Source organism: Pezoporus flaviventris, unplaced genomic scaffold (assembly GCF_033815535.1).
Source record: "Pezoporus flaviventris isolate CSIRO_AGI_PZ_B2104156 unplaced genomic scaffold, CSIRO_AGI_Pfla_v1 ptg000160l, whole genome shotgun sequence".
NCBI lineage: Eukaryota > Metazoa > Chordata > Aves > Psittaciformes > Psittacidae > Pezoporus > Pezoporus flaviventris.
The window spans coordinates 355606-378083 of NW_026892708.1; the positions used below are offsets into that span (position 1 = coordinate 355606).

Consider the following 22478-nt stretch of genomic DNA (forward strand, 5'->3'; position numbering starts at 1 on the left):
GGAAGCGGCCTAAAAGCTGCAAATTTTAGGAAAAGTGTTGATTTGCCTGTCTTACGAAATCCAGAATATCATCGAATCATAGAGTGGTTTGGGTTGGAAGGGACCTTAAGGCTCACCCAGCTGCAACCCCCTGCTATGGGCAGGGATGCCTTCCAGTAGAGCAGGTTGCTCCGAGCCCTGTCCAACCTGCCCTTGGTCTCCTCGAATTTGTGAATCTCCTGAAGTCTCTGTTGTTTGAGGAATGGGTGGAATAACCAGCATTTCCCATTTTAATTTTCCAGCTGTATAGCAAGGCTGTGCATATGTCTGGGGTCACCTGTGCGTTCTTTCCCCACTGCTCAGTGGAAACTTCCTTTTGGATGGCCAGGACTCCTCAGGTGGAGGAGGAAGGTAGATTGAAAGGTACCATTGTCACATGGTGGCAGGGGGTTGGAACTGGATGAGCTTTAGGGTCCCTTTCAACCCAAAGCAGTCTGTGATTCCGTGACCTGTGTGCTGTGGATTTCTTACATCAGATGTGCCTGGGGAGCAGATTTAAACCTCTGCACTCAGCTTAATGTTCTTGGAATTTGTTTGTGTCTTTCTGTGCTGTTAGTTGATGCTCCGAGGCTGAGGAGGCTGCTACAAGCACACAGTTTATGGATGTGGCCTCCATCACTGCATGGAGGCCCCAACGAGCCTGGCCTGTGCCAGCAGATGTGTCTTTTGCTGGAGGTCAACTCTGATGCAGTTCTACTGTGGGACAGGGGCTCTGTTCCACTCTGTCCCTGTGCTGTTCCTGAAGCCTGGGGCAGTGTTACTTGTGTGCCCCTTTAATTTGCAAGTTGGTGGAGGATGGGTTTGAAAGGGAGCAGGTGGCTCCCCCTTCCTGCCTGGACTCCTCTTCCAAGAGCTGCTGGAGCCCATGGGTGTGGGATGGTTGGATGTGAGCTGGGTGGGTGGGCTCCACATCTGGGAGACTGAGGAGGTGCCACCTTCCCTAGAGCTGAGTCCTGTGTCAGACTGGCTGGGAAGCAGTGGAAGGAGCAGTGGGTAGGCAGGAGACACACACCTCTCCGTGTACTGCTCTGCAATTCCCACTTGGTAGAGGTTTGGTTCCCCCTGGAGATCACTGTCTGAGGTTGCATGTGGCTCCTGGTGCTCTAGAGAACGTGGGCTGGCCCATCTTGTGCAAAGCCACCGAGGTGCAAAGCAAAATGAGTATCTTTGGTTTGAAATTGGACCGTTTTTCTTACTCCAGGTACCTTCATCACCACCAATTCAGTTGCAATCTCAGTGAGTGAAAAGTGATGACTTGGTAATTGTTGCCTTCCTAAAGCAGTCTCTAATAGATGACTTTCCATTCTAGTCAGTAAAGTGACCCCTCTTCTTAGGGGGATGACTTTGTTAGTTCTCTAAAGGCAATGAGCTCTGCCCGGATGGGAGCAGTGAGCAGCTCCAGTGGTGCTCACTCACTGGGCTGCCAAGGGAGGGTTTTGCCAGGCTGGGAGCCCAGGATGGGGTTGGTGAGAGGCACTCAGCAAAACCAAAAGCAGTGACGTGAAAGTGCGCTGAGTGGGAGGACATGGAGGTTATTCTCTGAGCTCTTTTGTCTTGCCAGCTAATTCATACGATGGGGCTTGCGCTTCCTCTTGTATTCACGCCTTCCCCAGGGACCTGGTTGCCAGAAATACCCCTTCCATCCCAAAGCCTGAGTGTGCATGCAAACCCAGCCAAATCCCTCCTGAATCCCACTTTTTCTGTTTCATAATCTTCAAGTTTTAACAATGGAAATACTTCATGAGGATATTGAAATGGCAGCATTAGTGCAGAAGGACGGCAGAATTTTGGAGAGTATTTTGGAGAAGCTGTGTCCCATGTTAGTGTTAGATGTAAGCATTAGACACTGGTCATCCTGTGAAGTTTGCGTTCTGAAATGTTAATTGGGGCTCTTGATGGGCTTTCATCATATCCTGGCTTGAACGAACTCAGCAAATAGCAGGTTTAGTGTGTAAGTTTTTGTTGCTTTTCTTCAGAGCAATTTAATGGCTGGGAAGGAAAATGTACTGCTTGTGTCTTTTGTCTTCCTTTTTTTCTCATGTATCAGGTAGCAGTGGTGCATTTAATTCTGCAGTGGTGACTGGACTGGTAGGGAGAGGATTGCCGTGCATTTTGTCCCTCTGTCCCTACACAGCAGGTACATCATAAACAGCAAATAGAAAGCGATAGCGTTGTCGGAGCGAGGAATTTTGCTCCTGATACTGCATTGCAGACCATTTAACACTGTTCCCCTTCAAAATGACCCACTCGGTATTTCTTAGCAGTAGCAGCAGCTTGTCTCTGGAGTAGGGGGCTGAGCACGGTCCAAGTCTTAAAATGTTCATAGAAAATGCTGATTGCAGATACACTAGTATTATCTACAGCTGTCACAGCATATGCTGCCTTTTTTTCTATCTAGATTTTGTCAATAATGCTGTATTCCTCTTAGAGAAAGATCAGTTCCCTGGCTGAACGTGAGCATACTGAAGTGGAAGAAAGGGAACAAGATCAAGATGTGGAGCCACCCATTGTTGGTCCTGTAGATCTAGAGCAGAACAAACTTGATCCTCTGGAAGGTTTGGATGAAGCCACCAAAATATGCTTCTTGGTACTTAATTTTACCTCCTTTGACATTTCTTTGAATTTGCTGGTTGCATAAAATATTTGGTAGTCTATATGGCTGTTTTTCTTGTAAGTTCACAAAATATGGGTCTATGATTTCAGTGTATTGTTATGTAAAGGTAATAAATTATATCTGCAGTCATGAACACTACAAGATTGTTGACGCGGGAGTCATAGACAACGCAGAGACGATCAATGTGATCAAGCAATTGCCAAATTTATTACAAAGCCTTAACTCCTTGTATACTATTTCTTACATGCACTTACAGTGATTTGGCATATTATGATTGGATACATGTCTTGAAGACCCTTAGTGACTAACATATAATTGGTTAAACACACGTGTGAGAATTCAAACTCGAAAGCTTGCCAACAGTCCACAGTTCTCATTAGCTCAGTGAATTCCAGCTTCTTCTTATCTTGCTTGCTTAAGCTTCTTCGGGCCTCTCATGGCCTTGCTGTATCTTTCAGGATTATTCAGAATTTATGTACTAATTATCCATTCTCCTTTGAGAACACTGCCTCCACATCTCCCTCTTTTTGTTTTATATATGTTTTGGGTGACCCTACTTGAGCAGCGGATTTGGGCTAGATCATATCTTCAACATATGCCAACTACAGGCTGCTGGGCCTGCCCCTTTTTCCTGCTGTATGGCTCTCTGATAACAGGGGAGGCCATCCTTCACATCAAGGTCTGGCATAGCATGTGTCCCCACCGCTCCAAGCCTGCTGGGTTGCAGCCAACAGCAGAGCTAAAGGTTCTTCTTGGTGGCAAACACAGAGGCCAACCCAGTCTTGCCCTTGACTGTGGTAGCAGGCATTTTGTCAGCCTCAGTCCTTGCACCTTCTTGTCAATGCAGAGTCTCACCTGCTTCATCCAGTACCAAGTCGCTACTACAGCAAGGCACACACAAATTTACATTAGCAGAGTAACTATTACAGGGTGCAGCAGCATGTTGAAGATGCTGATGGCAGCGAGGGACTAGCCAAAGATATTTCTTACCACTGGAATTCTCCCACCTCTTAATTTGTTCCATCATCTGCTTTATAACACTATCAGTGTATTAGAATCTTTCCAGCTTTTGCCTTAGCATTTTCTAGCAGCTACTTCAAATTTCCATCCTCTAACATCTCTTTTACAAGTGACAAATCTATATAATACAAGGTGTGGTTTCTTATTAGCGACTGGCTAGTAAATACAGGTGGTTTTATACACAAAATCACAACCTCTAATAATAGCTACTTTACAAGCACACATATTCAAGCAGTTACTTTTCAGTTGCCCCCAAGTGACTTTTTGCAATCATTAGATTTTCTCTTCCTCTATCTCATTCTGCTTGGGGTATTCACGGTCAGCTCCTGTAGCTGAGGCATCAGGTTTTTCCATTCGTCTGTTCAGCTCATGGCAAGGCTTCACAAACTTTGCAGGCAGTTGCTATGGACCTGTAGGCAGGAGGACACAAATATACCCCCTCCCCCAGGTTATCAGTTCTTGAGAAGCAGACAGGTTAAACTGCACGTTGTTAACTGGCGAGGAGTTTGCTGCATCATTGCCTTTGTTTTTGTTTTTTTTTAATCCAAAGTTGCTCACCCTACAAACCCCAGCCTGCTCGGCAGCACCTACAGCTGCCTGCTTGCTTCAGCAGCAACCATAAATACCTGCCGGCAACCGCACTTTTGCATTAACCCTTTCATGCCCAAAATGTTAAACTGCTCCCCGTTAAAAACTTTTACATGAACCCAACACCAAAAAAAACACACAGAACATCGTCTGCCCTCAACACACGCACGCACACACACGCACGCACACACACGCGTATGGGATCCCACAAGCACACGCCACACAACTACAATATTTGAAGCACAAAATCCAGACAATCATTACTCCCACTACAGTTCCACGTACAGAATGTGGCACAAGGACCCTGTGGAGACTAATAGCAAACCAGCTCCGAGAAGCATCATTGCAGTGCGAGGTGGCAGGCTCAACCTTAGTGGGCGTCCCCGCAGAGGCTCTGCCTCCCCCACATCACATGAGGCTTGGGCTTTTATACTGACCAAAATGCACACTCATTCTGACACAGGTGGCCAGCCTGTGCTGGAAGAAGTGGCCAGCAGTATCTACAAAGGTCTCCAAAGGTTGATAGAAACCTGGACATACTTATTTACTTATTTTTACCAACTTCTAGTACATGGGTATCACAGAGAAACTGTATGGGCTCCCCCTGTCAATTGCAAGAAAAAATCATAACATATACAGCTTGAGTATAAGAGGATTTTAACGCATACGTGGTCACTGCTTGTCAGGCCTCCTTAACTATTTTGAGATCAAGAGCTTCCCACTCTTTAGCCCCCTGCTGTGTAGTAAACACAAGATATGCAGAGATGCCCATTGCAGAAAATTCACCAGTAATGATCACATCTTTGATTAACCATTGTTGCAGCTGAGCATCTCCAGGGCCAGCAAGTCTGAGCAGACAGACCTGGGAGACAAAGAGTCTGGAAGCAGAGGATATAAATCTGGCTCGGATTCAGGGGATTCGGGGTCTGATCCTGGGCTGAATTCAGGGTCTCCCTTGCTCGCAGCTGTGTCTTTCTTGTCAGATATCTCTTGTTCGGTATGTAGCCATCTGCAGACCTGGCTCCTCCGTGACTGAGTTACAAATTTCCACTCTAGGGCATAATGGGTTGGAAAGGCTCGCAGTTCCTTTAAATCTCCCGCTAGCGCATGATCTCTATTTTCTACTGCGTGCTTCAAAATGGCGCCCCAATTGATCCGGCACCGAGGCACCGCCCTCTTTCTTTCGGATTCCTCGACATTTATCATGCGTATCCCTTCTAATATACTTTCTCTGTCCTTTTCAAAGTCCCTACTTTCAGAACTGGGGTGGTGGGGGAGCAGGGGGTTACACCTCCTCCGCTGCACCTTCTGATGAAGAAGGAGGGGGAGAAAAGGAAGCGGGGGGGGGGGAACCCTGTGCTCCTGCGAGTTGGGTAAAACGAGTTGTAATCTTCCCCCGGCTTCAACTGACCGGGGACGTCTGTTCCTAGTTTCTCCGTTGCTACCGCGGCGGTTTTCTTTTCTGCCTTGTATCTTTCTATACAGTTTATTACTTCTCTCCATGGTTTACCGAGTTTCTTTGCTGTTTTATTATCATTGAGCATTGAGTCAAATAGTTCATCACCAAAACTTTCGCCACTCACTCTCCTCAAAAACTGTATTAGGATCTACAAAAAATCCCTTAGCCTTCCCTACAGCCACTAGACCTGCTAGCTGCTTTAGAGTCTCAGGCTCAATTCCCTGCTTTTATAAAAAGCACTGTAAAAAGTTCAGGGCTCAGTTCCCCGCTTTTATAAAAAGCACTGTAATAAGTCCAGGGCTACCTCTCGGTGCATTTTCATGGCCGGCCTTTTCCGGATCGTCTTCTCCTGGGTCGTCCTGTAACCTCGGTCTCCGGATCTGCCTCCCGACGCAGCAGGTTCTGGTTCGCCCCAGCGGCGGACTCCTTTCGGTCAGTCCAAGCACCCAGGTCCGTCACGCCACTGCAGCAGCATTGCCCACGCTCCCAGGCTGCTGCCGCCGGCGCCGCTCACTTGCCGTTCCGGGTCCCCGATACTCAGGGCCCTGTATTCCGGGTCCCCGCTAACCGGGGCCCTGTAATCCAGGTCCCTGTTTGGGCACCATTTGTTAGCGGTGAGGAGAAGCAAGACACGCCAACCCAGTATGGGTGACAAGCAAACTTCTACTTTATTTGTGGGGCACTTCACTTATATCCGCGTGGTGTTTAGCCACACCTCCTAGTCACAACAGTATTGGTTAGTTCTACACAGCTTCCTCCACATTCTCCTCCCACATCCGGTTTCCGGTTACCTGTGAGGCCTACACCTTGCTTTGCTCGCACAAGGCCTCTAAGGATCCGTGGCCTTGCTCTTGGAGCCATTCTGCAACAATTATGTATCAGATTTGTTTCTTCCAGTTATTCACAAATAAGAAATAGACGGAGTCTAATGTTACTTTTCCTCATTGAGCCCTCAGCCCTGTGAGAGATGACTGATTTTCCTACACAATGTGTAATGAATGCAGAGGTTTGATCTTCAGGTAGAATAGTTAAGCTTGCTGAAGGCAAAGTGGTCACCGTCTAGATGTCTGCCCCCCTCATTAATTAAATTCAGAACAGCAGTATTTTCAAGTACTGCACTTTAAGGCAAAACAAAGTCATTGTCTTTCTTCTAAAGTGCTATAGTGTGAACTGCTGCAACTGAGAAGCAATTAGCAAATGTCTTAGACCTCTTGGAGCAACACATGGTCACCTGTCCATTGTCCCAGTTCCAGTGTTCTGATCCCACTATCAGAGCTTTACAGGCTGGAACTCACTTCTGCATGGAGTAGGCTGAATTTCACAAACATTGCTGCTGCTGCAAATACTTTGTATCAGAAGAACCCCAACAAACAAAACTGAAAACACCCCACCCAAAACCCATAGTCATTTAAACTGGTAAGAAGTGGACCCATATCTCCCAAATGCGCAACCCGAACATGTGATTGTAAAGTTATTCTCTCCTTCTGTCTGGACTAGTGAACATTTGAAAAATTTGAGTGTGTCATAGATCATTTAAGTTGAGAAACTATGCCTACTTAGAAAAATTGTCATGTATAGCTACCAATTATTGTAAAATTGACAATTGTTCCCTCACCCCATTTTAGTAGTAGTGCGCAGGGACATGGGGTACCTGCTTTTTTTTCCCCTGATTCAACTCGTGTTAAACATGGTGCAACATGCCATAGCTATTGGCTCTTTTACAGACTATTCCCATAGTGTCTTGGGTATTTTTTTTTTTCTTGGAAGCTCATTTTTTAGAGTTTGTGTCCAATAGATGTTGCTTGTTTTGTTTTCCAAAATATTTCCTCGGGTACCTCACTGAACAGACTCAAGATGAGGCCATTAAATTGGAACACTTCCAGACATTGATCTCTGAAATCAAGCCAAGATTTTAACTCATTCATTTAGAAACAACTTACAAAGTAGGCTTATTGAGTCTTGAATATTAGCATGAAAATGCTTTCAAACAATCTTGTTACCTCATTGCTGTAGGTTTTTAAAGACAGTGGCTTAAAGCATAACTGATACTTATTTAAGCAGGATGACAGGTTAGATGAACAAGTAGAGACCTTCCTAGTTTCTGTTGTCTGCAAAAGCGCATAGAGGAGTTATTTGTACCTAGAGTACATATATATATGCACATAAAGTGATCATACGTAATCTCCCATGAACTCGGGAGGGATTATTCTAATAAAGTTATTTAACCACCAAAAGCAAAAGACTTATGGTTACTATTTTGTATTAAAAAATGTATGATGGTGTTACTGCCATAAGAAGGGAGATGCTTTTCTCAATAGGTTCTACATGACAAACGGTACCCTCATATATGTTAAATGTAATCTTAATACTGTCTACCCTTTTGTCCTGGGTTCAGCAGTAGCAGTCATGTTTTTTCCTTTGTGTTAACTGGTGCAGTGCTGTGTTTTGACTTCTAGTTTGAGAACAGTGTTGGTGAAGCCGATGTTTTCGGTTGTTGCTAAGTGATGTTTACCCTGACCAAGGACTCTGTGAGGCTCATGCTCTGCCAGGGAGGAGGGGAAGCTGTGAGGAAGCAGAGACGGGGCGCCTGACCCGGGCTAGCCGGGGAGGTATTCCATACCACAGCACGTCATGCCCGGGGTGGGGGGTAACTGGGAGTTACCCGGAAGGACAGGGGCTTTGGGGTGGAACTCGTTTTCTTGGCCGGTGGTATCGTATTCTCTTCCCTTGTTATTTTCCCTTATCATTGTTTTAGCTGATAGTAGCGGTGGTGATTTGTTGCTGGACTGTTCTTGTCTCAACCCGTAGGAGTTGCACTCTCTCGATCCTCCTCCCCGTTCCTCCGGGAGCGGGGAAGGGGAGAGCCCCGGTGCGGGGGAGGGGGGGAGACGGACACGGACTTCGATTGTTGTCAGCTCGGCACCACTCACTGGGAGTGAGCGAACGAGTTACCTGACTGGGTTTAAACCACGACAGTTCTTTTTGGCGCCCAACATGGGGCACGAGGGGTTGAGATAAGAACAGATCTGACTGGATTGATAGTCACTCGTCACAATGCTGATTTATTGGCTCTCAAGGTTTTTCCTCTTGATCTCACAGTTTCAGTATATCATATCTTACGTAGAGCCGGTATTCGCTGTGTTAGTGTTTATTAAGTGTGGGGCTTGGGCTAAGGTTTTTATCCCATTGTACTTTATGGTAATGACTTGTAATACAATAGAATCATTGATCATGAAACTGATCTGGCATAAGCCACATAAGTTCCCAGTGTGGTCACCACCTTTATACTTTGGGAGGTATATGATGGAAGTGCTTAGCAATTACACATCTTTTTTCTCCTTCTCAGGTGCTCAACCTGTGAAGGAGACATCCTTTTACCCTCCTAATCGTCCCCCCAGACCATTTACATTTGAGAGTTTTGAATTTTTTGAATGGCCTTTTAATGCTGTTGAGACTTGTTTGCTGATGGTGATGGGAATCACCATGCTAACACGCATACAGAGTGTGTTTTGCCCACTACTGATTTCAAGAGTTAAGCAGATTCAGGTTTGGGTCTTGTCTGGGGTCAAATGACGATGTAGGAGGACCGAGAGATTTTCCCAGAGGCTGGACAGCCATGAGTGGCAGGGTGTGTGGGATAGTATGGGCAAGTATCTAGGTCAGTGGGCCCCTCCAGTATTTTGGAATTTCACTACCGAACAACTGCAAAATCCAGAAGAATTAGTAAAACACTTAAATGAGGTGTGTGGTCATTCTGGCCATACCAGAGATGGACAAATCACGGCAACGTGCTGGGGCTTGGCCTATGCTTACAGGGCCTTGTTCAACACTATCCAGCACCTTCAAAAGGAAAAGAATGTCGGCGGATTTGAGGGCAAAGCGACAGTCGCTACTCAAACTTTGGCTGCAATGAACTGCGCAGCTACCCCAGTGGCAAGTACAGCAGCTGCTCAAACTTCAACTGCAACAGACAGCGCGGTTACCCCAGCTCCAAGCACAGCAGCTACACCACCCCCAGCAACAAGTACAGTCGCTACTCAAACCACAGTGATAATCACTGCAGCCAAACCAGAGGACCAATTCGTACCAATATCAGTTGCCCCTGTACGCAAGAGGACAAGCAAAAAGGAGGCAAAAAGGGTGAAGCGAGATGAAGAACCAATGAATTCACCACCCGGTCCAGAATCTGATCAGGAGTCATCATCACATGACGAAGAAGAAGAGGTAACTTCTCGACCTCGGACCTCAACCGAGCTGCGGAATATGCGAAAAGATTTTACCCGTCAACCAGGGGAGCACATCATCACCTGGTTACTCCGATGCTGGGACAATGGGGCCGATGGTCACGAACTAGAAGGTACAGAAGCCAAGCAGCTGGGATCACTTGCTAGAGAAGGGGGAATTGACAAAGCAATTGCAAGAGAGAAAAAGTCCCTCAGCCTTTGGAGGAGGCTCTTGGCAGCTGTGAAAGAAAGGTTTCCGTACAAGGACGATGTTACGAGTCGTTCGGCCAAGTGGACTACTATAGACAAAGGCATCCAGTCTCTGAGGGAATTGGCCATCGTAGAGATGATCTATCACATCAAGCCGAATAACGGGGATACACCTATAGATCCAGATGAAGTTGAATGTACACGACCCATGTGGCGAAAACTTACATGGAATGCACCGTCATCATATGCCCATTCATTGGCAACAGTGACCTGGAATGACATAGTACCACTAACAGTGGATGAAATGGTTCATAAACTCCGAGAGTTCGAAGACAATCTCACTCCTTCCATCATCTCAGCTGTGAAAAAACTGTCTCAGGACCTTGACAAATTGAGGGACGATGTATCTGATTTATCCAGCTCCTCACGTGTACCAACACACGTCTCAGCTATTAACAAAAGACGTCCTATTGTTCGAGAGAGGAGATACAGAAGGTATACGCCACGGGGTACCCTATGGTTTTACCTGCTGGATCACGGAGAAGACATGACAAAGTGGGATGGAAAACCTACTTCAGCTTTGGAGGAACGGCTGAGTGAACTGAAGAGGGGAGCAAGGGCCAAGACTGATCGTCCCATGAGAGCTACGGCTTCAGTCTCTGGTGAGCAGTTTCCCAGATGGAGTGGAAGAGCTGATTTTACTCCAGCTCCTGTGATAACGAAGAATAATCCCTTTCAACACGACTTAAGTGTCCAATGCTGTGACGACCATTAGAGGGGCCCTGCCTCCAGCCAGGTGGAGGTAGGGGACAATCGGATTTACTGGACTGTGTGGATCATATGGCCTGGCACATCAGTCCCACAGAAGTATAAGGCTCTAGTAGATACCGGTGCACAGTGTACCCTGATGCCATCAAGCTGTCAAGGGGTGGAACCCATCTATATTTCTGGAGTAACAGGAGGATCCCAAGAGTTGACTGTGCTGGAGGCTGAAATCAGCCTGACTGGGAGGGAGTGGCAAAAGCACCCTATTGTGACTGGTCCAGAGGCTCCATGCATCCTCGGCATAGACTACCTCAAGAGAGGGTACTTCAAAGACCCAAAAGGGTACCGGTGGGCTTTTGGTATTGCTGCTTTGGAGACTGAGGAAATTGAGCAGCTGTCCACCTTGCCTGGTCTCTCAGAAGATCCCTCTGCTGTGGGGTTGCTGAAAGTTGAAGAACAACAAGTGCCAATTGCGACCACAACAGTGCACCGACGGCAATATCGCACCAACCGAGACTCAGTGATTCCCATCCATCGACTGGTCCGTAGACTGGAGAGTCAGGGGGTGATCAGCAGGACCCGCTCTCCCTTTAATAGCCCCATATGGCCAGCGCGAAAGTCTAATGGAGAATGGAGACTAACAGTAGACTATCGTGGCCTGAATGAAGTCACACCACCATTGAGTGCTGCCGTACCGGACATGCTAGAACTTCAGTATGAACTAGAGTCAAAGGCAGCCAAGTGGTATGCCACGATTGATATTGCCAATGCATTTTTCTCCATTCCTTTGGCAGCAGAGTGCAGGCCACAGTTTGCTTTTACTTGGAGGGGTGTCCAGTTCACTTGGAACCGACTGCCCCAGGGGTGGAAACACAGCCCTACCATTTGCCATGGACTGATCCAGACTGCACTGGAACAGGGGCAAGCTCCAGAACACCTGCAATACATTGATGATATTATTGTGTGGGGCGATACAGCGGAAGAAGTCTTTGAGAAAGGGAGGAAAATAATCCAAATCCTGCTGAAAGCCGGTTTTGCCATAAAACGGAGTAAGGTCAAGGGACCTGCACAGGAGATTCAATTTTTGGGAATAAAATGGCAAGATGGACGTAGACAGATCCCCACAGATGTGATCAACAAGATAACAGCAATGTCTCCACCAACTAATAAGAAAGAAACGCAAGCTTTCTTGGGTGCAGTGGGGTTCTGGAGAATGCACATCCCAAATTACAGTTCGATTGTAAGCCCTCTCTATCATGTGACCCGGAAGAAGAATGATTTTAAATGGGGCCCTGAGCAGCAACAAGCCTTTGAGCAAATTAAACGTGAGATAGTTCATGCAGTAGCCCTTGGACCAGTCCGGAGCGGGCCAGATATAAAAAATGTGCTGTACACTGCAGCTGGGGAGAACGGTCCTACCTGGAGCCTCTGGCAGAAAGCTTCAGGGGAGACTCGAGGTCGACCCCTCGGCTTTTGGAGTCGGGGATACAAAGGATCTGAGGCCAGCTATACCCCAACTGAGAAAGAGATACTGGCAGCCTATGAAGGGGTTCGAGCTGCTTCGGAAGTGATTGGCACTGAAGCACAGCTCCTCCTGGCACCCCGGCTGCCCGTGCTGGGCTGGATGTTCAAAGGCAGGGTCTCCTCTACACATCATGCAACTGATGCTACATGGAGTAAATGGGCTGCACTAATTACACAACGAACTCGAATAGGAAATCCCAGTCGTCCAGGCATTCTAGAAGTCATCATGGACTGGCCAGAGGGCAAAGATTTCGGAATGTCACCAGAGGAGGAGGTGGTGCGTGCTGAAGAGGCCCCACCATATAATAAACTGTCAGAAAGTGAAAAGCAGTATGCCTTGTTTACTGATGGCTCTTGCCGTATTGTGGGAAAGCATCGGAGATGGAAGGCAGCTGTATGGAGTCCTGGACGACAAGTTGCAGAAACTGCTGAAGGAGAGGGTGAATCGAGTCAATTTGCCGAGGTGAAAGCCATCCAGCTGGCCCTGGACATTGCTGAACGAGAAAAGTGGCCAGTACTTTATCTCTATACTGACTCATGGATGGTGGCAAATGCCCTGTGGGGGTGGTTGAAGCAATGGAAGCAGAGCAACTGGCAACGCAGAGGTAAACCCATCTGGGCTGCTGCACTGTGGAAAGATATTGCTGCCAGGGTGCAGAACCTGGTGGTGAAGGTACGTCATGTAGATGCCCATGTACCCAAGAGTCGGGCCACTGAGGAACACCAGAACAACCAACAAGTGGATAAAGCGGCTAAGATTGAAGTGGCTCAGATGGACTTAGATTGGCAACATAAAGGTGAATTATTTTTGGCCCGGTGGGCCCATGACACTTCAGGCCATCAGGGCAGAGATGCAACATACAGGTGGGCCCGTGACCGAGGGGTGGACATAACAATGGACACTATTGCCCAGGTTATTCATGAGTGTGAAACATGTGCTGCAATTAAACAAGCCAAGCGGTTAAAGCCTCTTTGGTATGGAGGACGATGGTTGAAGTATAAATATGGGGAGGCCTGGCAGATTGACTATATCACACTGCCACCAACCCGCCAAGGCAAGCGCCATGTGCTTACCATGGTGGAAGCAACCACCGGGTGGCTGGAAACATACGCTGTGCCCCATGCCACTGCCCGGAACACTATCCTGGGCCTTGAGAAACAGATTTTGTGGCGACACGGCACCCCAGAGAGAATTGAGTCAGACAATGGGACTCATTTCCGGAATAACCTTATAGATATTTGGGCCAAAGAGCATGGCATTGAGTGGGTATATCACATCCCCTACCATGCACCAGCCTCTGGGAAAATCGAACGGTACAATGGGCTGTTAAAAACTACACTGAGAGCGATGGGTGGGGGAACTTTCAAGCATTGGGATACACACTTACCAAAGGCCACCTGGTTGGTCAACACCAGAGGATCTGCCAACAGGGCTGGCCCAGCCCAGTCAGAACTTTTACATATTGTAGAGGGGGACAAAGTTCCCGTGGTGCATATGAAGAATTTGCTGGGGAAGACAGTCTGGGTTATTCCTGCTTCAGGTAAAGGCAAACCCACTCGTGGGATTGCTTTTGCTCAGGGACCTGGATATACCTGGTGGGTAATGCGGGAAGATGGGGAAGTCCGATGTATACCTCAAGGGGATTTGATTTTAGGGGAAAACAGCCAGTGAACTCAATTGTATGCCGTTGCCTGCTGTGTAATGCTTTTATAGCCCATCAACTAGATGTCTCCAGGTCACCAGCGACTGGCCCTGACTTCCCTCCAGCCATCATCCCAACAGAGAATGAACTTGGAACATCATGGACCGAATGGACTCGGCAGCATTATAGGGATTGGTCCATGCACTAAGAAAATGATCTTTTCCTCTTGGTCTGTATGTATATGGATGTATATATATGGGAGAGCGATGGTGTATTGAAAATGTGGGATCTGAGCACGACGTGAATGGCATGGAATAAGGGGTGGATAATGTCCTGGGTTCAGCAGTAGCAGTCATGTTTTTTTTTTCCTTTGTGCTAGCTGGTGCAGTGCTGTGTTTTGACTTCCAGCCTGAGAACATTGTTGGTGAAGTCGATGTTTTCGGTTGTTGCTAAGTGATGTTTACCCTGACCAAGGACTTTGTGAGGCTCATGCTCTGCCAGGGAGGAGGGGAAGCCGGGAGGAAGCAGAGATGGGGCGCCTGACCCGGGCTAGCCGGGGAGGTATTCCATACCACAGCACTTCATGCCCGGGGTGGGGGGTGACTGGGAGTTACCCGGAAGGACACGCGCTTCGGGGTGGGACTCGTTTCTTGGCCGGTGGTATCGTATTCTCTTCCCTTGTTATTTTCTCTTATCATTGTTGTTGTTGGTAGTAGCGGTGGTGATTTGTGTTGTACATTGGTTGCTGGACTGTTCTTGTGTCAACCCGTAGGAGTTGCACCCTTTTGATCCTCCTCCCAATTCCTCCGGGAGGGGGGAAGGGGAGGGCCCCGGTGGGGGGGGGGGGCCTTGATTGTTGTCAGCCCGGCACCACTCACTGGGAGTGAGTGAACAAGTTGCCTGACTGGGTTTAAACCACGACAAGGAGTCATAGTGGAGTCATAGACGAGTCATAGAGGAGTCAATCAGGAGTCATAGAGGAGTCATAGAGGAGTCATGCAGGAGTCATCGAGTCATAGAGGATTCATAGAAGAGACATAGAGTAGTCATGCTGGCGTCACAGAAGAGTCCTAGTGGAGTCCTTGAGGAGCCAGAATCGTAGAGGAATCATACCGGAGTCATATAGGAGTCATAGAGGAGTGATAAAGGTTTCATAGAGGAGTGAGAGAGGAGTCATAGAGGATTAATAGAGGTGTCATAGAGGAGTCATTGTGTCATAGATTGATAGAGGAGCCATAGAGGAATCATCAAGGACTCATACAGAAGTCATAAAGGAGTTTATAGTGGAATCATAGTGGTATCAAAGAGGAGTCATAATGTCATAGAGAAGTCATAGAAGAATTGTAGAGAAGTTGTAGAGGAGTCGTAGAGGAATCGTAGAGGATTCGTACAGGTGTTGTAGAGGAGACATGGAAGAGTCGTAGAGGAGTCATAGTGGAGTCATAGAAGATTCATAGAAGAGTCACAGATGGGTCATAGAGGGGTCATAGTGGAGTCACAGAGATGTCTTAGAGGAGTCATAATGGGGTCATAGTGGAGTCGTAGGGGGTCATAGAAGCGTCTTAGAGGGGTCATATAGGGGTCATAGTGTAGTAATAGAGAGGTCATAGAGGCGTCTTAGAGTTGTCATAGAAGAGACATAGAGGAGTCATAGAGGAGTCATAGTGGAGTCATAGAGGTGTCTTAGAGTTGTCATAGAAGAGACATAGAGGAGTCATAGAGGAGTCATAGTGGAGTCATAGAGGTGTCTTAGAGGAGTCATAGTGTCATAGATTCATAGAGGAGTCATCGAGGACTCATACAGGAGTCATACAGGAGTCATAGTGGAGTCAAAGAATAGTCATAGGGGAGTCATATTGGAATAATAGAGGAGTCCTAGTGTCATAGATTCATAGAGCAGTCATAGAGGTGTCATAGAGACATCATAGAGTCGTTATAGAGGAGTCATAGAGGAGTCATAGACGGGTCATAGAGGAGTCATAGAGAGTAATAGTGGGGTCTTACAGGAGTCTTAGAGGAGTCATAGGATCATAGATTCATAGGGCAGTCATAGAGGAGTCGTAGAGGACTCATAGATGAGTCATAGTAGAGTCATCTAGGAGTCAGGGGAGTCTTAGAGGAATTGTAGGGGAGTGAGTCATGGAGAAGTTAGACATAGAAGAGTCTTACAGTCATAGAGGTGTCTTAGAGTTATAGTGGAGTCATAGAGGAATCATAGAGGTGTCATAGGGGCATCATAGAGGAGTCGTAGGGGCACCATTGAGGAGTGTCAGAGGAGTCATACAGGACTCCTTGAGGGGTCATAGAGGGGTCTTAGTTGACTCTTAGAAAGGTCATTGGTGAGTGTTCTGGCTTTAGCAGTAGCAGTCATTTTTCTCCTTCTTAGTAGCTGGTGCAGCGCTGTGGTTTTGACTTAAGGCTTGGACTTTCTGAGCCTCATGCTCTGCGAGGGAGGAGGGGAATCTGGGAGGAATCTGAGCCAGGACACCTGACCCAAACTGACCAAAGAGGTATTCCAAGCCACATCATGTCATGCCCAGGATGTAACAGGGAGTTACCCAGAAGGGCTAGAGGACTGCCAGGTTGGACTAGGTACCGGTCGGTGCTTGTTCAGGTTGGGGGGGGGGGTGAGTTATCAGTCAGCTGGTGGTGAGATGTTGTATTCTCTTCCCTTGTTATTTCCTTTGTCATTGGTGGTAGCGGTAGTGATGTGTGGTAGACCTTAGTAACTAAATTGTTCTTATCTCAACCCATGGGAGTTGCATTCTTTTCGATTCTCCTCTCTGTCCCTCTGGGAGTAGGGGGCGGGTAAGAAGGAGGGGAGTGAGTGAACAAGCTGCCTGACTGGTTTTAAACCACAACAGTTCTTTTTGGCGCCTAACTGGGGCACAGAGGTTGAGATAACGCCAGATTTGACCAGATTAATAGTCACTCATCACAATGCCGATTTATTGGCTCTCAGAATTGTTCCTCTTCATCTCACAGTTTCAGACTGTTGTAACTTACTTAGAGCCAGTATTTGCTGTCTTAGTGTTTATCAAGTGTGGGGCTTGGGCTAAGGTTCTTGTCTGACTGTGCTTTATGGCAATAACTTGTAGTACAGGCGGGCTCCAGCAGCAGGGCGGGACGAAGGTGGCCGTGGCTTTGTACCTGTATCTGTACGTTGCTCTTCCCTGTCCTGGCCCTTGTCCTCGCCACACATCATTCCCAGGATGTAACTGAGAGTTACCTGGAAGGGCTAGGACTCCAGGTTATAGGAGGTATTGGTCGGTGCTTGGTCAGGCTGCAGGGCGAGTTATCGGCCGGCTGGTGCTGAGGTGTTCCTTCCCTTGCCATGCCATGCCTTGACTTCCCTTGTCTTGCATCAATACGCCTCGCCTGGCTTCACCAGGACTTTTCTTTCCTTGCCATGCCTTGCCTTGCCTTCACATTGCCTTGCCTCACCTAGTCTCGCCTCATCTCACCTCGCCTTGCCTGGCTTTAAATGGCCTTGCCTTGCTTTTCCTTGCTTGAACTTGCCTTACGTTGCTTCGCCTCGCCTCGCCAGGTCTTTCCTTCCCTTGCCTTGCCTGGCTTTGCCTCGCCTCGCTTTGCCTTCCCTTGCCTTGCCTTGCCTTGCTTTCCCTTGCCTTGCCATGCCTTTCCTTGGCATGCCTTGCCATGCCTTTCCTTCCCTTGCCTTGCCTTCCATCGCCTTGCCTTGCTTTGCCTGGAATCGCCTCACATCGCCTCACCTTGACTCGACTAGCCTTGCCCTGCCTGGCCTGGAATGGCCTTTCCTTGCCTCGCCTCGCTTCACCTCATTTCACCTCGCTTTGCCTTGCCTTGCCTTGCCTTGCCTCGCCTCGCGTTGCCTCACCTCACCATGCCTTTCCTTCCCTTGCATGCCTTGCCTTTCCTTGCCTTGCCTTGCATTGCTTTGCCTCGCCTCACCTCACAATGCCAGGTCTTTCTTTCCCTTGACGTGCCTTGCCTTATCTTCCCTTGCCTTCCCTTGCCTTGCATTCCCTTGCTTTGCCTTGCCTTTCCTTGCCTTGCCATTCCTTGCCTTATCTTCCCTTGCCTTCCCTTGTCTTGCATTGGTTTGCCTTGCATTGATTTGCCTTTCCTTGCCATGTCTTTCCTTCCCTTGCAATGCCTTGCCTTTCCTGGTCTCTGGTCTTGCTTTGCTTTGCCTTGCCTCACCTCTCATCACCTCGCCTTTCCTCACCTAGTTTCGCCTCGCGAGGAGTTTCCTTCCCTTGCCTTGCCTTGCCTCACCTCTCATCACCTCGCCTTTCCTCACCTAGTTTCGCCTTGCGAGGAGTTTCCTTCCCTTGCTTTGCCTTGCCTCAGCTCGACTCGCCTCTCCTTTCCTTGCCTGGCCTTTAATGGCCTTGCCTTGCCTCGCCTCGCCTCGCCTTGCCTCACCTCGCCTTGCCTTGCCTTACCTCGCCTTGCCTTGCCTCACCTCACCTTGCCATGCCTCACCTCGCCTTGCCATGCCTCGCGTCGCCATTACTTTCCTTCTATTGCCATTCCTTGCCTTGCCATTCCTTGCCTCGCCTTGCCTCACCTTGCCTGGCCTTGCCTGGCCTGCCCTAGCCTGCCCTGGCCTTGACTCCCTTGCCTTGCCTTGCCTTTCCTTGCCTTGCCTTGCCTTGTCTTGATCTGCCTTGAACTTCCTTACCCTGCCTTACCCTGCCTTGCCATGCCTTGACTTGACTTGCCTTTCATTGCCTTACCTTGCCTTGCCTTGCCGTGATCTGCCTTGAACTTCCTTGCTCTGCCTTGCCCTACCTCTCCGTGCCCTGCCTTACCCTGCCCTGCCCTGCCCTTCCTGGCCTTGCCTTACCTTGCCTTACCTTGCCATAACTTGTTTTGCCCTGTCTTGCCTTGCCTCACCTTGCCCTGCCTTGCCTTGTGCATCCTGGCCCTGACTTGCCTGCTTTTGCAGGACACTGCAGGTACAGCTGAAAATTCCCTGCCTGTTTCCTTGGTCCATGGTTGAGTTGCTTTGGAGATAAATCTGACTCTACAGCTCTAACACCAAAAGGAACTGTTCACCTTCATGTGCAGCAGATACACAGATCTCTTCTGTGTCATGTGCACTTGCCAGTTACTGAGGGAAGTATCCATGGGCTGGGAAAGGAAACAGCGCAGGAGGGAATTTTTAGTTAGTTGTTGCTCTTCCTGGTAAAACCTGTAGGGCTCTAGCATCTTGTTCCATATTTTCTGTGGTAACTGGAATGGGTTTCATTATTAAAAAAAGTATTTCATTTTCTACTTCCCTGTGTTCCAGGAGAGACAGCAACAAGGGCCTCCCCTTGTGCCACAGCTTGTGACACTGGGCAAGACGTGACAAGAAAAACAGATGGGCTGGTACTTGTGGAGAAGCCTGTGGCCTGTAGAGCTTCATCAGGGACAAGGACAGGTTTCTGTGTAAGCACTGACTCAGTTCAGCCCAGCTGTGCTGTAGTGAAGAGCAGCACCCCTCGCTGCCCTGTGCGGAGTCGGGGCTGGGGTGCGTGCTCCCCACCCCTTCTCTCCTGCCTCCTTTGTCTGCAGTGAAACAGAAACTGTGTTCTCTAAAGAAATTCTTTCTGGTGAGGGTGGTGAGACACTGGAACGTGTTTCCCAGAGATGTCCTGGTGCCTGTTGTGAAACTGTTTAGGATTGCTGAAAGAATCACTTCCACACATACCAGCAAAAGTGATTTTAATGTGAATTTCTAAAAGCAGGATTCCTCAGGATTTGGTGGCGAGGCCCCACTCCACCATCTACAAAAAGAGATTGTGTCAGACCTGGCAAGGATTTATCCAGGACTGGATTCAAGTGATTTATACAGCATTGAACTGAAATCATGTGTATAGAAACTGCAAACAGAAAGGAATAAGGGAGACCCTCTTGTTGAGTCACGAAGTTCAGATTGGATCTCTTTGCTTTCTAAGCTCCCTCTCCAAGAGCAGTCTGCATGCAGCTGGATTCCATCTTAGTCTCAGGCCTGGTATTCACCTAAAGGATCACAAATGCCAGCTAGCAGCAGTTTGCATTTGTAAACTCAATCACAGGATTTCTAACAGCACTTGATCACTGAAGCTAATATACACGCACTTGCAATTAAATATCCAACCTAACACAACACACTGAGATGGAGCTAGATGGCTGTGCACAGATCTAGATGCATCCCTATGCTAAAGCTACCCTTGGTGCAGCGAAAAGTAAAAGCAGAGCACAATACTCCCAGCAGCTCTGGAAGCACTCCTCAGCGGGCGAAGGGCTGAGTGTCAGTGAGCAGCAGGATCGGCCCAGCCAGATGATCTCCCTATTAGCTAAACTGGAGAGTTTAGGGGGCTCTCAGAGGTGCCTCACTATGAGGGAGATGCCGCTCACAGCACAGTGCGGTCCAGGAGAGGTCAAAGGATCTCTCTCTTGGCACCACCACTTGTAGGGTCGTCAGGTGACGGGCTTTAGTCATCAGTCAGATTTCATCCTGGCCTCAATTCTGTGTCAGTTTCAACAGTGCACAACAGCTCTGTTGCAGGCTGTCAGGGAATGCCTGATCAACCTGAAAGAGCTCCTGGTATGAGCAGGGAGTATCCAACTTTCCTGATCTCTGTGTGCTGCTCCCACCTTTGCCAGGCAACCAGAGCTCCTGGTGCAGCCAGGGAGCAGCCAGCATCCAACTCCTTGCAGTGTGCAAAGGCTGGGGCCTAACAGGAACTCCTGGGGAAGCAGAGGGCTCCAGGAAATGGGGGGGGAAGTGCATCAGCACATTCCACCCCGTAACTAACGTCAGTTCATCTTTCTCAGAGTGGTGTGCTCACCTCTTGACGCTGTGCCAGTAAACAGAGTAGTGCTGAATTCCAGTTATAAATTGAGGGCAATGTTTGGTTGCTTAGTTGTTAAGAATTTCTTAAATGAGTTTAAGTACAATTATATATATGGACAGGTTTCTGCATCAACATAACTTGTTCAGCTGATTTCTATGCTCTAATGTATAGCAGAATGTTTAACAACAAACAGAATAGGATATAAATTAGTGAAATTAAGGTAGGATGTAAAATTCAACTTTAAAGCCCCAGTTGCTGTTGCTGACCATCCAACCAGGGTATCCTACCAGAGATGTTCTCATGCTCAGTGTGTGGACTTCCCAGGGATAGGTTAATGGTTGGACTCGATGTTCTCAAAGGGCCATTTTCAAATTAATTGATTGATTGTAATAAACGAAGATTTTTAGCCTTAAATCTTTGTATCATCAGGCTGTTTCCCATGGTGTTTCCTGGAGCCCCAGGGAGCCCTGGAAGGAGCCCAGTGGGGCAGAGGCAGAGCCACCTTGGGCTGGGCCTCTGCTGCTGAACTGGGACCGAGGGGAGACCTGCGAGACACAGGGAGCTTAAAGGCACTTGGCAGTGGAGGATGCTGAGGAGGAGGAGGAGGAACCTTCTGAAGGAGAAACCTTCCCAGCCCTGTTTGTGGTAAGGCACTGGGTGCAGGGCAATGCAGCTGCAGTTTCTGTGTAGATAAGGAGGAGGATGTGCTCCAGAGCAGGGCTTCCCCTGCACCATGCAGGGACAGGACAAGGCAGGTCCCTTGTCCCGGGGCTGGCTGCAGGGTGTGAATGTGGGTGTGCAGCCAGGGGTGCCCAGCACTGCCCTTGCAGCAGGGTCCCTGCAGCCCAAAGGCTGTGTGCAGGGGCAGGGATTCTGCTGCCTGCCAGGGTCAGCACTCGGCCTGCCCGGGAGCTCCCCATGGAGCTCAGAGGGGGAGAGGGGAGCTGAGGGGAAGGGAACAGCCTCTGAGAGGGAAGGGAAGTGCTGGGTGGGTGAGGCTGCTCCAATCTGCCGTCAGTCTGAGCACTTCTTCAGAGGGTCCTTCTGAAAGACACTGAGGCATCATTTACCTGATAGGGAAGGATGCTGAGCTTTGATGTTTTTCCCTCTTGGTGGGCAGGTTGGACAGTGGGAGCTGGGAATTTACTTCTCTGGTTTGGGGGGGGCACCGAGAGTCTTGTGAGGGCTCGTGTGAGCTGCTCCTGAGCCCCTGCACAGGCAGGGGTGTGCAGGGCAGAGCTGAGCACACAGCCCATGGCATGGGCTCTGGGAGCACTGAGAGGGAGCAGAGCTGGGCACAGAGCAGCAGCTCCTGGCAGGGACAGCTCCAGGCAGCAGAGATATGGACGGGCAGGGAGTGGGGGCAAAGTGCAGCCCAGCCCTGGGGAGGGTGCGTTCAGGCAGCTCTCTTGGGGTCTGGCACTGGAGGTGGCTGCTGGCCGTGCTCTGCTGCCCACAGCCCTTTGCTTCTCAGCGTGAGAGCTCTGTGGACTGTCCTTTGAAACCGTTCTCCCCTGGTCTCAGCACAGGACAGATGTTTGTGGGAGTTCTTAAGGTCAATTTGTGTGTGAAGGCACCTTA

The 22478-nt window shown here is 48.7% G+C and overlaps 1 protein-coding gene across 3 annotated transcripts in view; it reads left to right on the forward strand.

The window, feature by feature from the left end:
- The window catches only part of LOC133283275 (olfactory receptor 14C36-like), a 538687-nt gene that overhangs the window by 306914 nt on the left and 209295 nt on the right, over positions 1-22478 (forward strand). The window lies entirely within an intron of this gene.